This window comes from Rana temporaria, chromosome 5 (genome assembly GCF_905171775.1).
Source record: "Rana temporaria chromosome 5, aRanTem1.1, whole genome shotgun sequence".
Taxonomy (NCBI): Eukaryota; Metazoa; Chordata; class Amphibia; order Anura; family Ranidae; genus Rana; species Rana temporaria.
The window spans coordinates 220,920,992-220,935,369 of record NC_053493.1 but is presented as its reverse complement, the minus strand read 5'-3'; the positions used below and the strand labels follow the sequence as shown (position 1 = coordinate 220,935,369).

The window sequence follows — 14,378 nt, the reverse complement described above, 5'->3', positions numbered from 1 at the left end:
CACACTGAATAACTAGAGGGAAAGACTAACCTAAATGTTTTTTAGCAGTTTTTGTTGCACCAGATTCTTCCATCAATGATTCTAATATAACTTACCCACTCGAAAGTACAGTATTTGTAAATGGTAATGGTGGAGTTTTGAGAAGATTAAGTTGTGTTAGCCTTTTCCATGACAATTTTACTTTAAACTGTAATGGTCCAGCCTGTGTTTTTACGATGCTAGAGTCTTGTGTTTTTAAATAATTTTGGACTTATAAAGATATATTAAATCTACAGCGTTACATCTGAATTGTAAATCATTGTGAGATGCTCTGAGTCAATATCACATCCAAGATGGTAGCTCCCAGCAGCAGTCCACGCAAAGGAGGCCTTTACAGGGATTCAGGGAAATAAAAAAGTTGAACTATGTTAAATGCACATATATTCTTGTGGGAAGATTTTAGTTAAAATGAATGGTCTCGAGACAGAGTCTGTAGTTAGTTGTAGGTAGATTAAATGTATATATATATATATATTTGTTTTTAAATAAACAACTGCATACAGGGGATTTAGTTTATATGTGCTTAACGTTTCCATTTAAAGTAATATATTAATAACAGTTGAACATGATCAAAAAGTGAATAATTTATATAATAGTTTAAGTACAAAGTTTTAATAAAACAAAAAAATATACAGTAATATAAGGTAATGTGTTAAAGCATTTTACATTCCTGGGGATAGAAACAATACGTTTGTGCACATAAAGGTTACTTGATGTAAGGTGATCCATAGCATTGAGTACTTACTAAACACTGGCTATTAAAAACTGATTTAAACTGTGAGTATTTTTAAGCTTATTTTAATAAACTTTACACAAAAGTGTTTGTATTTGTTCATAAAATTAACATATACAGTAATACAGTATGGTTCATTTAAATCATCTTACTTTTTAGTATTATATTTTCTGTCTATGTTTACTCCTCGTTTGTGCAATAAGTCAAAAACATGATTAAGGTAGCTGCAAAAATATATTTTATTCATATTGTTAACACAGAAAACATAGTATGTTTCATAATTACAAGCTATTTAAAATGCAGCCAATGCTAGATTTACAGACTCTCCCTTGTGGTTTCTCCATGGTGTTTCATTGCTATCCCTGCTTTCATGCATGTGACAGCAAAGAAGAGCAGAACTAAAATCTAAAATAAGCTTTATAGATAATGAAACACACTGTATAAAGGAAGGGTTGTCAAGGGAGCAGTGCTGGAATGCTGGCTGAGCATTTTTTTTTGTCTGGACGTTAGTAACTCTATGCTCACAATATAATGAGAGGTTAATATGCAAATAAGTAAAAATAGATATTAAAGTGAGACTCTGGCTAAATGATAAAATACATAATGTGGGGGTTAGCTCAAATAGGGATCACCTTCTCTGGGAAAAAGGCAGTCCAGATGGCAGGTCTTTCTTAAAAGTCTGACTTGTAGCCAGTTTTATTTAAATGGTTGCATGGAACACAAAGAAAACAAATCAGAAAAAAATAAAAAATAAATAATGTAACTTCTTCAAATACAGAATATTACAAACTTAAAGTGTGCGCTATCAGCACAGCATTCATAATATTCTATATTTGGAGGTGCTGCATTATTTTCTTTGTTGGTTTGTTTGGGTACTGTATATTTACTTATTGCAAGCTGCCCATTTCTTTTCTTTACAGTTGACCCCCTTTTATGTTTTCTTTATTTAGATATAGATATTAATACATGCTATAAATGAAAATTATTAGGCTATACTGTTTAACTCTATAACGACTTGACTTTTAGGGTTCAAAATGCATACTCTAGACAGAATCTACACTGCCTAGGACTTTTGTGTTACCAAAATTGCCTTGGAAATGGTTGATGGCAATCTAGTGTTCTACTAATTGGCAAGCGCAAAAGTTACATACAGTATCTAAAGAATAGTGCAGCTACTGGTGCCTGCACTTTACCAGTAATGTTGATTCATAATTGTTTTGAGGTTATGACAGGTATACATTAAAAAAAATTGTAGCCAATAAAAATATCTGCATTCAGTAAATCATCACTCTACCTTAATTTTGTCTTTAATACATGTTATCACACATAAGCATTTAGTGGCAAGTGCTAATTAAGTGCTATCTCTAATTTGTCTTTTGAAATATTCTGTGTAAAAGCACTATTTTTAATTATGTATGTATTTTACTAAATGTCACTGTTTGAATTCAAAAGACCACTAAAATAAGCAATAACAAATGGAAATTCTTCTGGAAATCTGTGCACAATGATCCTTCTCCTAACTATTGGCCATTGTAATGAAGACATAAACATGTGGACAGTGTTGCAGTCTAAATTTTTCCATAACCTTCTCCCATTTATCATACCCTGTTCTTCACAAATCCTACTTCTGTGTTGTCATTTTATTTTGTGCTTTCTATTGGTCTATACATTGCCTTAATTACATTCTATCAGTTGGCATCTTAAAAGGCCAAGGCAATCAAAAAGCTATGTCCATTCTTCAAGTATTTATACCATACAAAAAACATAGCTTGAAAATACACGGTAACAATCTTTACTAAAATAAACAGTAAATGGAACACCTCTTTGTTTACCCTCAAATTATACATTATTGCAAATAAACCAAGGGTAGTGTAGTAAGAAGAAGGGCGGTCAATGGTTTTGAACATTTTCAAAAATACACTCTACCCAAAATCATGTATTATGTGGAAGAGCTACTATGAGATATTTGGTTTTTAAAGTCTGTGCAGCCACAAAGCAACACTAAATATTAACAGAATGAACATAACTTACATTCAGTAGGATGTGTCACTTGTACTTTTGTTAAGTGAAATCCTCCCCCTCCCATGCCCCCCCATCACTGCCGCCATAATCTTTCTGTGTGGTGGGGGTTAATAGAACTAAGGGGCTGTCATATGCTCTCATCAAGAGTGCCTAACTATGTCTGTCCCTTCTGCCCTGATCTGCCATCCATAGAAGCAATACTACAGTTTCTATGAATGAAGCAGAATGTATTAATACTGCTTCTACCATTTTAATAACCACTGGCACACCAGAAATTAGGGCAGCATTCGTGGAGGGGGAGGGCGCACACGCATTCCCATGCAGCCGCGCGATCCCAATGCGCTTGTGTCACCCGGACACGATGCATCTCAGATCGGCAGGATAGCTCTGTAAATGGCCCTCCTGATCACATGACGGCCGTGTCCAATCACAACTGTCATGTGATGTAAACATAGAGCCGTTTGCTAGGCGATCGCTCTCCTCTCCTCACGCATTAGTTGTAGTTGAGGTGAGGAGATAAGACCGGATCGCTGCAGCCGGCCGGTGATCAGTGTGTATGGGTTGTTTTTTACAGCTTTTTACACACTAATCACCAGTGTAAAACATGTACACAATGAAAAACGCACACGTCCCCACACAATGTCCCCAAAACACATGACCACACACATGTCCCTACACACATGTTTCCACGCACATGTCCCCACATAGTAAAAACACCTGTCCCCCACATATGTAACAGTATATGTGCCACATCACACTAGTGTGAACCTAGTCTTAAAGTTAGGCTGACAACTGATCACATGGTAAGGGGTCAGGATCGGCCCTTTACTCCAATCTATGATCAGCCATGTTAATCATTAAGAAAAGGGGGACATTTTGGACTTTGAATGAGGTATGTGTTGGACGAAAATAAATAAATTGCACAATAAAGAGAAAGTTTATTCATATAAATGCTCATGGGACATGGTACATAGCAGATATGACGAGCTGATTGGCATATGATAGACAATGTGAAAATTCCCTTATTGCACATGATAAATAAAATCAAAGGACAGGGTATAATATACAAGCATGATTGAATAATAACTGCATTTAAAAGCTTGACGTGTTTCAAGGATGAAGTTCAACTTCTTCAGAAGCAAATGAAGAATGCGTATCTATAAAAAATATTCCAAATTACTCCATTAAAGTAAATAAATATATACGTGAGGCATACATTTTTCCACTCATCCAAATATTAAGTAAATATGTGGTTTGCCATTTTTTTGGGGCATGCGGTCTGGTGGTTTTATTCGGCTGGTTTTATTCCAGGTCCGGGAGCTGCGATGCACACCGGGGCCTCCCCTCACTGGGGGATTGGGTGGGCATTCCTGCTGTGCATCGGCACCATGCCCCGTGGCGTAGTGCATGACATAACCTTCCCCTTCCAGTGATTCAGCATCGGCAGCATTTGTTTCATTCCCAGTGTGTGTTGGGCATTTCCCCAGATGCTGGCCACATTGTGTCAGCTGTTCTGGCAGAAATGCCTCTATTTAAACACACCCAGAATGATGCTGGGGGCATCATGTGCAAAAGCCTTGGTAGGTATATATGGCAGTCTTGTGGGAGGCACAGTTTCTAATTTCATGTTGGACACTTCCTCGATCACACATTGAATCCATGTCACTAGCACTGGGATCAACAGGTAAACTCACTCAAAAAACCCTCTCCCCTTTGGGGTTTCTTTATTTTCTCGTCACTATATTTAGTCCCTGAATCTCTGGACAGGATTGGTCTGTCGTTATTTCAGGATATTGTACCATATCACCTTTTGTCTTTTGTTTGTTCTGCCTTGTCTTGGTTCTCTGGTAGTCTCCACTACACTTTCCTGCTCTCTTACTTTTACACTTTTGCCAGTCCTGAATCCCTGGACAGGATTGGTCTGTCATAATTTCAGGAATGTTGTCCCATGCCACCTTTGTTTGTTTTGGTGTGAAGTTCTCTGGTGGTCTTCACACTTATCTCTTTTTCTTCCCTATCACTATAGGCTCCAGGCCCTTCGCCAGTTACACTCCACATTCTACTTTGACCACATTCATTTTACATTTCACACAGATTGGAGCGATTTTCAGGCATCATCATGCAGCTCACTATGGACACTTTCCATCTCTCCCCTCGAGTGTGGTTTTCTCCGCCTTGGCTGTCTTCAGTTTCATGCCCCCTCAGCTCCCGGCAGGCATATCTCCCAGCTTTCCTCAACCATCAGGTTTAAGCATTCCATGACCATTTTTAGAGCTGATATGTAAGTAATTTTGGAGTGTTTTGGTTTTCTCCTCCCCCTACATTCTTATTTAATTTATTGGGGTATTTTTTTATGGATACGCATTCTGCATTTGCTTCTGAAGAAGTGGAACTTCATCCATGAAATGCGTCAAGCTTTTAAATGCAGTTTTTTTTATTCAATCATGCTTGTATATTATACCCTGTCCTTTGGTTTTATTTATCATGTGCAATAATGGAATTTTCACATTGTCCCCAATCAGCTTGTCATATCTGCTATGTACCATGTCCCATGTGTTTTTATACGAATAAACTTTCTCTTTCTCGTGCAATTTATTTGTTTTTATCCAACACACATCTCATTCAAAGTCCCAAATTTCCCACTTTTCTTAATGATTAACAGGGATGGAAGTGTATTCTCTTTTGGACCATATACCTATAGTCCCAATTCCCCCCTTTTTATATCATCTATGATCAGCCAAGTCTCCTTGACTCACTGATCATACAGCGCACCGTGCTCGCCCTGCAGGAGGCTGTAGCTGTCAGTCGGCTATAGTATGGGTGGGAAGAGGTTAAATAATAAATAAACCCAAGAGTAAAATGTTGCAGCTTACAGTCTATAGATATAGAGACTCCCTTAGTTTTCTTTTTTTCAAGCTAAGAACATTTTTAGGAGAAACTTTCTGATCTTATAGAATCTTGCCGTATGCTTGTCACTTTTTGTGAGCTTCACAGAAGAATATCTTCTTTCATAGCTATCTTTTGTAATATAGCAGTTGTCCTGCCCACATGTAATACCCAGTTGTCCTGCCCACATGTAGTGTGTTTTTTGCAGGATTATTAACTGAAAATAAAGCAAAGAAGCTTGAATCAAGAAAACAAATGCAGCCAATACATCAATGGAATTGTACGCCAGAATATATTACACTTTTGGTTCTGGGTTTAGATATACTTTGACAGCTCAGAAGGGGGACATAAGATTTTTTTTAAGGTTTACATACAGTTTAAGCCGCAGTTATCAAACATTAAGCATTTATGATGCATAAATCCTAAATGTAAGCTTACAAAACAAGACCCAGGCAAGTGTAAACATAATTGTGCTTATTTTCTCCCTGTCTGCAGTTTACATTGCTGAGTGTAGATAGCACCATGGCTGCAGACCAGGACTGATAACACTATTGGAGGCAGATCTTTTATATACCCATCTGATTTAATGTTGTCAATGTCATGCACCATAAATTATGATTTCTATAATACACTAGAACTTAGTCCAGTCAGAGCCTGAATAATTTTAACTGAGTCTTGCTTATCCCACTAACCTATGCTATTCTATGATAGGAAATTGTGAAACACAGAATGTATCTATTAGTGCCTTTTATACCTTCCTATTTCAAAATTCTGGTCTACAGACATATTACTGTCTATACTGTAAAATGCTAACTGCAGATAGAATGAATGTAAAAACAAAAAAAATTACACTTACTTAGGGCTATAATGGTGCTTCTAAAAACACAGGAAAGAAAAAGGCAGAGGTAAAATGTTTTATGCACAGATGTATGTTTTGTTTCTGTATTAAAGGGCTAATATTTTTTCAAAGCATAGTTTTCCTTTAATTACACAGGGCAAATATATTCATGAGACCATAACAATTCATACGATGCAAGCAAAATATTTTTTGTGTTTGCATTTGACTTTAGCTCTTTTATCAGAGTACTAAAATGTTCTCGGCACAAGAAACTAAAGCTAGCTAATACAAATCTAAAATGTTAAAAGAGACAAAGTTCATTCAACAAGCTTGTCATAAATGTATAATATAGGTGAGTGATTTACTTTTAAGATATAAAACCATGATGAAACATGTTGAAAGGCATAGAATCCATAATTTAATATTTACTTCTATTATTTTGCCAGTGCTCGGTTTTATGTTCTGTGAAGAAATTTTTATGAAAATATAGAGACTCAGGAACATCTGGCAAGCATATATTCTTTACTACCAGAGCCTCTTGACACGATTTAAATCAAATCACATATGTAATGGTGCTTTTAATACATTTTATGTATGTGACTATATTTCACTGATGGCATTTTCTAAACTCATATACTGTGTGAATAGACATTTGATTTTCCTAAACTCGATATTTACTACTGAGAAAGGGAAAGCCATTTTCTTTTCTCTTACCTTGCAGCGTCTAATAAGACTGGAACTGTTCACAATTCAATGATGACAACTTGTTATAATTTTCAAACATAGCCTTGGCTCTCTGGCAGAAAACTGTGAAGAGCAATAGTCCAAGTATATTGTGTAATCTATTTAAGCAGCAAGGACACTAAGCTAGCTGATGCAGGACTCCACTATGTCTAAAGCAGCATCTCTTCAAGTGCAATATGGATATATGTTGTAGTTAGGAAGGAAACTAATGTTTGTTCAGTACTATAACTGTTAAAGGGATATGTAGATGTAAGTATATCTGGAGTATTGTGTTAAATTATTGTGTTGTTACTGAGAATAGTCTCTTATAGCTACTAAGGCTTTGTTTTAAAGCGGTTGTAAACCGCATATATAATTTTTTTTTAAACCTGCAAGGCAAAAGGCATAATCAGCTAGTATGCACCGCATAATAGCTGATTATGAAATACTTACCTCGGAACGAGGTGTGTAGCACTTACCTGGTCCACGCCGAGCGAGATGTCATCTTGCTCTGGCGTGTCTTCCGGGTATCGCCGCTCCAGCGCTGTGATTGGCTGGAGCAGCGATGACGTCACTCCCGCGCGTGTGCGCGGGATATTTAAAATTGGCAAGGTCCGGCGGCTGCCGGATCTTTCGCCATGGATTCCCCCTGTGCATGCGCCGCTGCAATCAGCGGCGCATTGCGAGGGGAATATCTCCTAAACCGTACAGGTTTGGGAGATATTCTTTATACCTACAGGTGAGCCGTATTATAGGCTTACCTGTAGGTAAAAGTGAAAAATAAGGGTTTACAACCACTTTAACTGTTGAGCTCTTAAAATGCACACTCTATTGGGTTTATTTACTAAAACTCGAGAGTCCAAAATCTGGTGTATCTGTGCATGGTAGCCAATCAGCTTCTAACTTCAGCTTGTTCAATTAAGCTTTCACAAAAAAATGGAAACTGATTCCAGGCAGAGCTGCACCAGATTTTTCACTCTCCGGTTTTAGTAAATCGACCCCTATGCCTGTTTGGTGTTCGGTAAACAGACAAAGTAGAAGGGATTTTTGCCCACCCATTGAATTGAATCACTGGCAGCAGCAGTACAATACAAATACATTTAGAGAGTGATAGGTGTCCTGGAAGTTAAATGCCGGCTGTGTGTTAGTAAATGGCAGTCTGAGCCTGGGCCCCCACCAGGCCATGTCCTCAACATGTTTCATTCCACCCACCAGAGTTTACTCATGGGGATCCCCATTGATTGACTTGGTGTGCGGCTTCTGGGACAGCTATCACTATATACCGGTGCTTGGAGCAGTTTTTCTCAACTCCAGTCCTCAAGGCGCCCCAACAGGTCATGTTTTCAAGGTTTCCATTATTTTGCACAGGTGATTTAATCAATTTCACTGTCTTAGTAATTACCACAGCGGTTTCATCTAAGGGGAAATTCTGAAAACATGACCTGTTTGTGCGTCTTGAGGACTGGAGTTGAGAAACACTGGCCTGGAGCATATACAAGCTCCCTTCCCAGCCAGCACTCACAGTAGTGGGCACAGGACTTCATTCCCAAACAGCCTGAGCAGCCCACATGCATATCTTGGTTTGCAGTGAGTACTTTTAGCAACATTATTACTTCTGCTGCTAAATGTGAAAGCTTCCTACTCACACTGATTGTTAGGGATCTGGAGGCTAACAGCTTCCTAGCAACTAGTGAAGCATCGCTGCCCAGCCCATTCAGATGTTACCTGCAGATTCCTGGCTGACAGGTAAATTGAACCCCTTTCACGACCAGGGTCAAAACAAACTTTAATGTCCAAGACCAATGGCATGTGTTAGTATAACCATACATATCATCACAACTACTTAGTGTATCCAGGTGGATTATACCTTGTTTTATGTTTCAGGACAGATTGGGCTTTTGTTTGGTGAGAAATATTTTTTTTCATTAATAAAGGTAAACTAACCTATAATAATAAATAAATTAATAAAAAAAAAAAAACATTTTATCATGACCCACCACCAAAAAAACCCTGAAAAATAAATTATTTTACTCATGATGATTACAGCAATACCCCATATATGTGCGTCATTTGTTCTGTGTACCCATAGTAGTACCTAGAAACAATTGTATGTATTTTGTTTTGTTTCTTTGTACTCCCAACTAGGCTTACTCTGACACTAACACTCACACTTACATTAACCTCCCTGGCGGTATGATTCTTTCAGAAAAAGGTGCTGAAAGCGATACCATTATTTGCAAGGAGATTTGGCGTTTTATACTGTAGGCCTGTAATTTTTAGGAATAACTCACTTAAATCTGACCAAACAAGAGGCTTGTAGGCATCCCGGGTATGACATTTAAAAAAAAAACAAAATTATAAATTATAATATAATAAATAATTATAAATAATTATAACAAATAATAATATAATTATAATAAAAATTATTCAATAATGTAATCAACTCAAAATCACTGAAATTTGCTCAGTTGCAGAATTGTGGCTGTCATTACTTTTATTTTTATATGACGGATTTCCCCACAAATCGCTATCGCACAATTCTACAAGTGTATATAATTTATTATCGCTGTTTTCTAGCTGCTCTAAAACCATTTTTGACATAAAGGGACACTTTTGGTTGCTATGGACAATCTACAGTTTGCAGGGGGCGGTATAGTCAGAATTTTTGTTTCACCTTAATGCATAGAATGCATTAAGGTGAAAAATCTTTTTCCATTACAACCCCTTTAAATATAAATCATTTTTTCTTACCTAAAACACACTGGCCCTATCACTGCTACTAATTGACACTAACACTGCCACTAATTGTCATTAAAGCGGATCTCCACTCTAAAGTGGAGTCCCGCTGATCGGCACCCTCCCCCCTCCGGTGTCACATTTGACACCTTTCAGGGGGGAGGGGGGTGCAGATACCTGTCTACAGACAGGTATCTGCACCCACTTCCGGCCCTACGATACGGGCAAAGGACGGGTTTTTTCTCCGCTTCCCGTCGCCCCCCCCGTTGTATGCTGGGAACACTCGGCTCCCAGCACACAGCGGGAGCCAATCGGCGGGCGCAGCGCGACTCGCGCATGCGCCGTAGGGAACCGGGCAGTGAAGCCGGAGCGCTTCACTTCCTGGTTCCCTCACCGTGGATGGAGGGGGGAGCAGCAGGGTGACGAGCGATCGGCTCGTCATCTGCTGCGATCACCGCTGGACTCCAGGACAGGTAAGTGTCCTTATATTAAAAGTCAGCAGCTGCAGTATTTGTAGCTGCTTGCTTTTAATATAGTTTTTTAGTGGCACATCCGCTTTAACTGACACTTGCACTGTTGCTAACTGACAATGACACTACCTGGTACTAACACTGACATTAACTGACACATGGGGCCTGATTCCCAAAAGAGATACGCAGACTTAACTGCTGTTCAGTCTGTGCCTAACTTTGGAAACGATTCTCAAAAGGCTTTTTCCAAAGTTAGGCAGAAAATCTGACATGTGTAAGACACTTACACGGTCAGATCTTAGGATGCAGTACCGCATCCGCCGCTGGGGGCATTTCTCATGGAAATGCAGCTTTGAGTATGCAAATGAGGACTTAAGCAGATTCTCAAAGCATTTCAGCATTGTGATTTCTGCGTAAGTTCCGATTTTGCTTGCGCAAAACTAGGGCTGGTTTTACAATGTGTAAAGTTAGTCACACCTTGTAAAGGCCCATTCAAGCGACGGCATTTGGTATGCATTCCTGAGGGAGAACTCCACGGCAATTTTTAAATTAAAAACCGGCATGGGTTCCCCCCCCAGGAGCATACCAGGCCCTTAGGTCTGGTATGGGTTGTAAGGAGACCCCCCCTACGCCGAAAAATCGACGTAGGGGGTCCCCCTACAATCCATACCAGACCCGTATCCAAAGCACGCTACCCGGCCGGTCAGGAAGGGAGTGGGGACGAGCGAGCGCCCCCCCCTCCTGAGCCGTGCCAGGCCGCATGCCCTCAACATGGGGGGGTTGGGTGCTCTGGGGCAGGGGGGCGCACTGCGGGCCCCCCCACCCCAGAGCACCCTGTCCCCATGTTGATGAGGACAGGACCTCTTCCCGACAACCCTTTCCGTTGGTTGTCGGGGTCTGCGGGCGGGGGCTTATCGGAATCTAGGAGTCCCCTCAAATAAGGGGGCCCCCAGATACCGGCCCCCCACCCTAAGTGAATGGATATGGGGTACATCGTACCCCTACCCATTCACCTGGAGGCAAAAAGTAAAAGTTAGTAAACACACAACACAAGGGTTTTTAAAATAATTTATTATTCTGCTCCGGAGGCCCCCCCTGTCTTCTTTATTAGCTCTATTAGCTCTATTACCAGGGGGGCTTCTTCTTCCACTCTCCGGGGGTCTTCTTCCACTCTCCGGGGGGGGTTTCTTATTCCGCTCTCTGGGGGGGCTTCTCCGCACTCCGGGGGTCTTCTTCTATCTTCGCCGCTCTCCGCTGTTGACTCGGCGAACCCCGGTTCTTCTGCAGATGTCCGGTGCCTTCTTCTTCAGCGCTGGCTGCCTGCTATCTTTGTGTGTTAGCTCAATTAGTAACAGGCAGCCAGCGCAGTCTTCTGTGACGTCAGGTTCTTCTCTTCTGTTCTTCTCCCCTCTTCCGATGTTGACTCGTCGCCTCTTGACACTGCAATGATGGAAGCGCGCCTTGCATCCCATTTATATAGGCATCACCGTCCCATCATCTTTCGGCAGGTACCCACGTGGTGGGTGCACGTGGGTAGGCACCCACCACGTGGGTACCTGCCGAAGCATGATGGGACGGTGATGCCTATATAAATGGGATGCAAGGCGCGCTTCCATCATTGCAGTGTCAAGAGGCGACGAGTCAACATCGGAAGAGGGGAGAAGAACAGAAGAGAAGAACCTGACGTCACAGAAGACCGCGCTGGCTGCCTGTTACTAATTGAGCTAACACACAAAGATAGCAGGCAGCCAGCGCTGAAGAAGAAGGCACCGGACATCTGCAGAAGAACCGGGGTTCGCCGAGTCAACAGCGGAGAGCGGCGAAGATAGAAGAAGACCCCCGGAGAGCGGAGAAGCCCCCCCCGGAGAGCGGAAGAAGAAACCCCCCCCGGAGAGTGGAAGAAGACCCCCGGAGAGTGGAAGAAGACCCCCGGAGAGTGGAAGAAGAAGCCCCCCCTGGTAATAGAGCTAATAAAGAAGACAGGGGGGGCCTCCGGAGCAGAATAATAAATTATTTTAAAAACCCTTGTGTTGTGTGTTTACTAACTTTTACTTTTTGCCTCCAGGTGAATGGGTAGGGGTACGATGTACCCCATATCCATTCACTTAGGGTGGGGGGCCGGTATCTGGGGGCCCCCTTATTTGAGGGGACTCCCAGATTCCGATAAGCCCCCGCCCGCAGACCCCGACAACCAACGGCAAGGGTTGTCGGGAAGAGGTCCTGTCCTCATCAACATGGGGACAGGGTGCTCTGGGGTGGGGGGGCCCGCAGTGCGCCCCCCTGCCCCAGAGCACCCAACCCCCCCATGTTGAGGGCATGCGGCCTGGCACGGCTCAGGAGGGGGGGGGCGCTCGCTCGTCCCCACTCCCTTCCTGACCGGCCGGGTAGCGTGCTTTGGATACGGGTCTGGTATGGATTGTAGGGGGACCCCCTACGTCGATTTTTCGGCGTAGGGGGGGTCTCCTTACAACCCATACCAGACCTAAGGGCCTGGTATGCTCCTGGGGGGGGAACCCATGCCGGTTTTTTCTTTGAAAATTGGCATGGAGTTCTCCCTCTCAGGAATGCATGCTGAGCGACGCTGTCATTTTTTTTAATAATTATTTGTTTTCCCGACATGTATATTTTTTTTCACCCGTCGCAACTTTAGTGTCCCGTCGCAATCTTTAAAGCCGCCCGGCGTCAATTACGTTCGCGCGCTGCACGTCGGGAAAATTACGTCACACGCATGCGCAGTACGGCCGGCGCGGGAGCGCGCCTCATTTAAATTTTAAACGCCCCCCGGAGAGGAGGACCGCCTTGCGACGGCGGCACTTAAGTTACACGGCCTGAAATTTCTAGGTAAGTGCTTTGAAGATCGGGCACTTAGGTAGAGATTTTAAGTCAGTGTAACTTAACTGCTGAAAGTTAAGTTAGGCAGCTTTTTTGAGAATTTGGCCCATTGACACTAACTGCCACTAACACTGATACCTACACTGCCACTAGCATTGACACATACATTCATAAAAACTAGATAAAGCACTGGACTAGATAATCAATTTTTTTTCTTCAGCAGACATTTTGTTACAAACATTTCCTCCAGCAATGAGGAAGAGATGCATTGTAACTATCTCTATATGTCTGTTGTTTTTCCTCCCCACAGAGAACAACATGATGGGCTACAGAATTAATAATCACTGTGATGGCAAATCAGAGGCTATCACAGTGATTATGTGATCAGGCGCTGTGCTGTGTTTCTGAGTTGGGTAAATCTCAGAACTGGATAGACAAAAACACAAACAACATGGAAAGTAAAACAGTTCCCTTATATGTATTTTATTTGTTTTTCTAATGCTGTATGTTCTGGTTTCAGATCCTGCAAGTGTAAAATCTATGCAACTTCTATGTCCACCCATCCACTTCTCCTGCCCAATCACAGAAGCATTTGTATTATGTCTACTCAAAATACACAAAATTCACAAAATACAAAGGCTTCAGTAAATGTGCAGCAGGGGAGAAGGTGAGCATAAATTCTGTGTGCGCTTCTCATCTCTCACAGCCTCAAGTGTCTTCTCTGGGAGCACAATTAACCTGTCATATATAAATGATAGAGATAAGTCTAGGAGGTGGTAGGCACCTCGTTGGACTTAACTTATAGTATACCTGTGCTTTTTACAATGTTGCTGAATTCTTTTTTTTTATTAGGTGGGTTTTATGTCTACCATAGACATGTGCACTGCAGAAAAATGTGTTTGTTTTTGTTTCATTATTTATTTATTTTTCATTTTTCAGGTCGTTATGACTGTAAATTTGTAAATTTGTGAATTTGAAAACAAAAAAAATTGTGAATTTGAAAATTTAAAAATGTGAAAACCCGAAAATTAGAAAGAATATCCCCAAATTCTAAAGAATAACTAACTGACTAATAATAACTAACTATTAAATTATATAT

At 41.1% G+C, this 14,378-nt stretch overlaps 1 protein-coding gene across 2 annotated transcripts in view; it reads left to right on the top strand.

Moving 5' to 3' along the window:
- Window positions 1-14,378, top strand: part of CDH12 (cadherin 12) — a 1,098,816-nt gene that overhangs the window by 624,659 nt on the left and 459,779 nt on the right. The gene's annotated exons all lie outside the window — the stretch shown is intronic.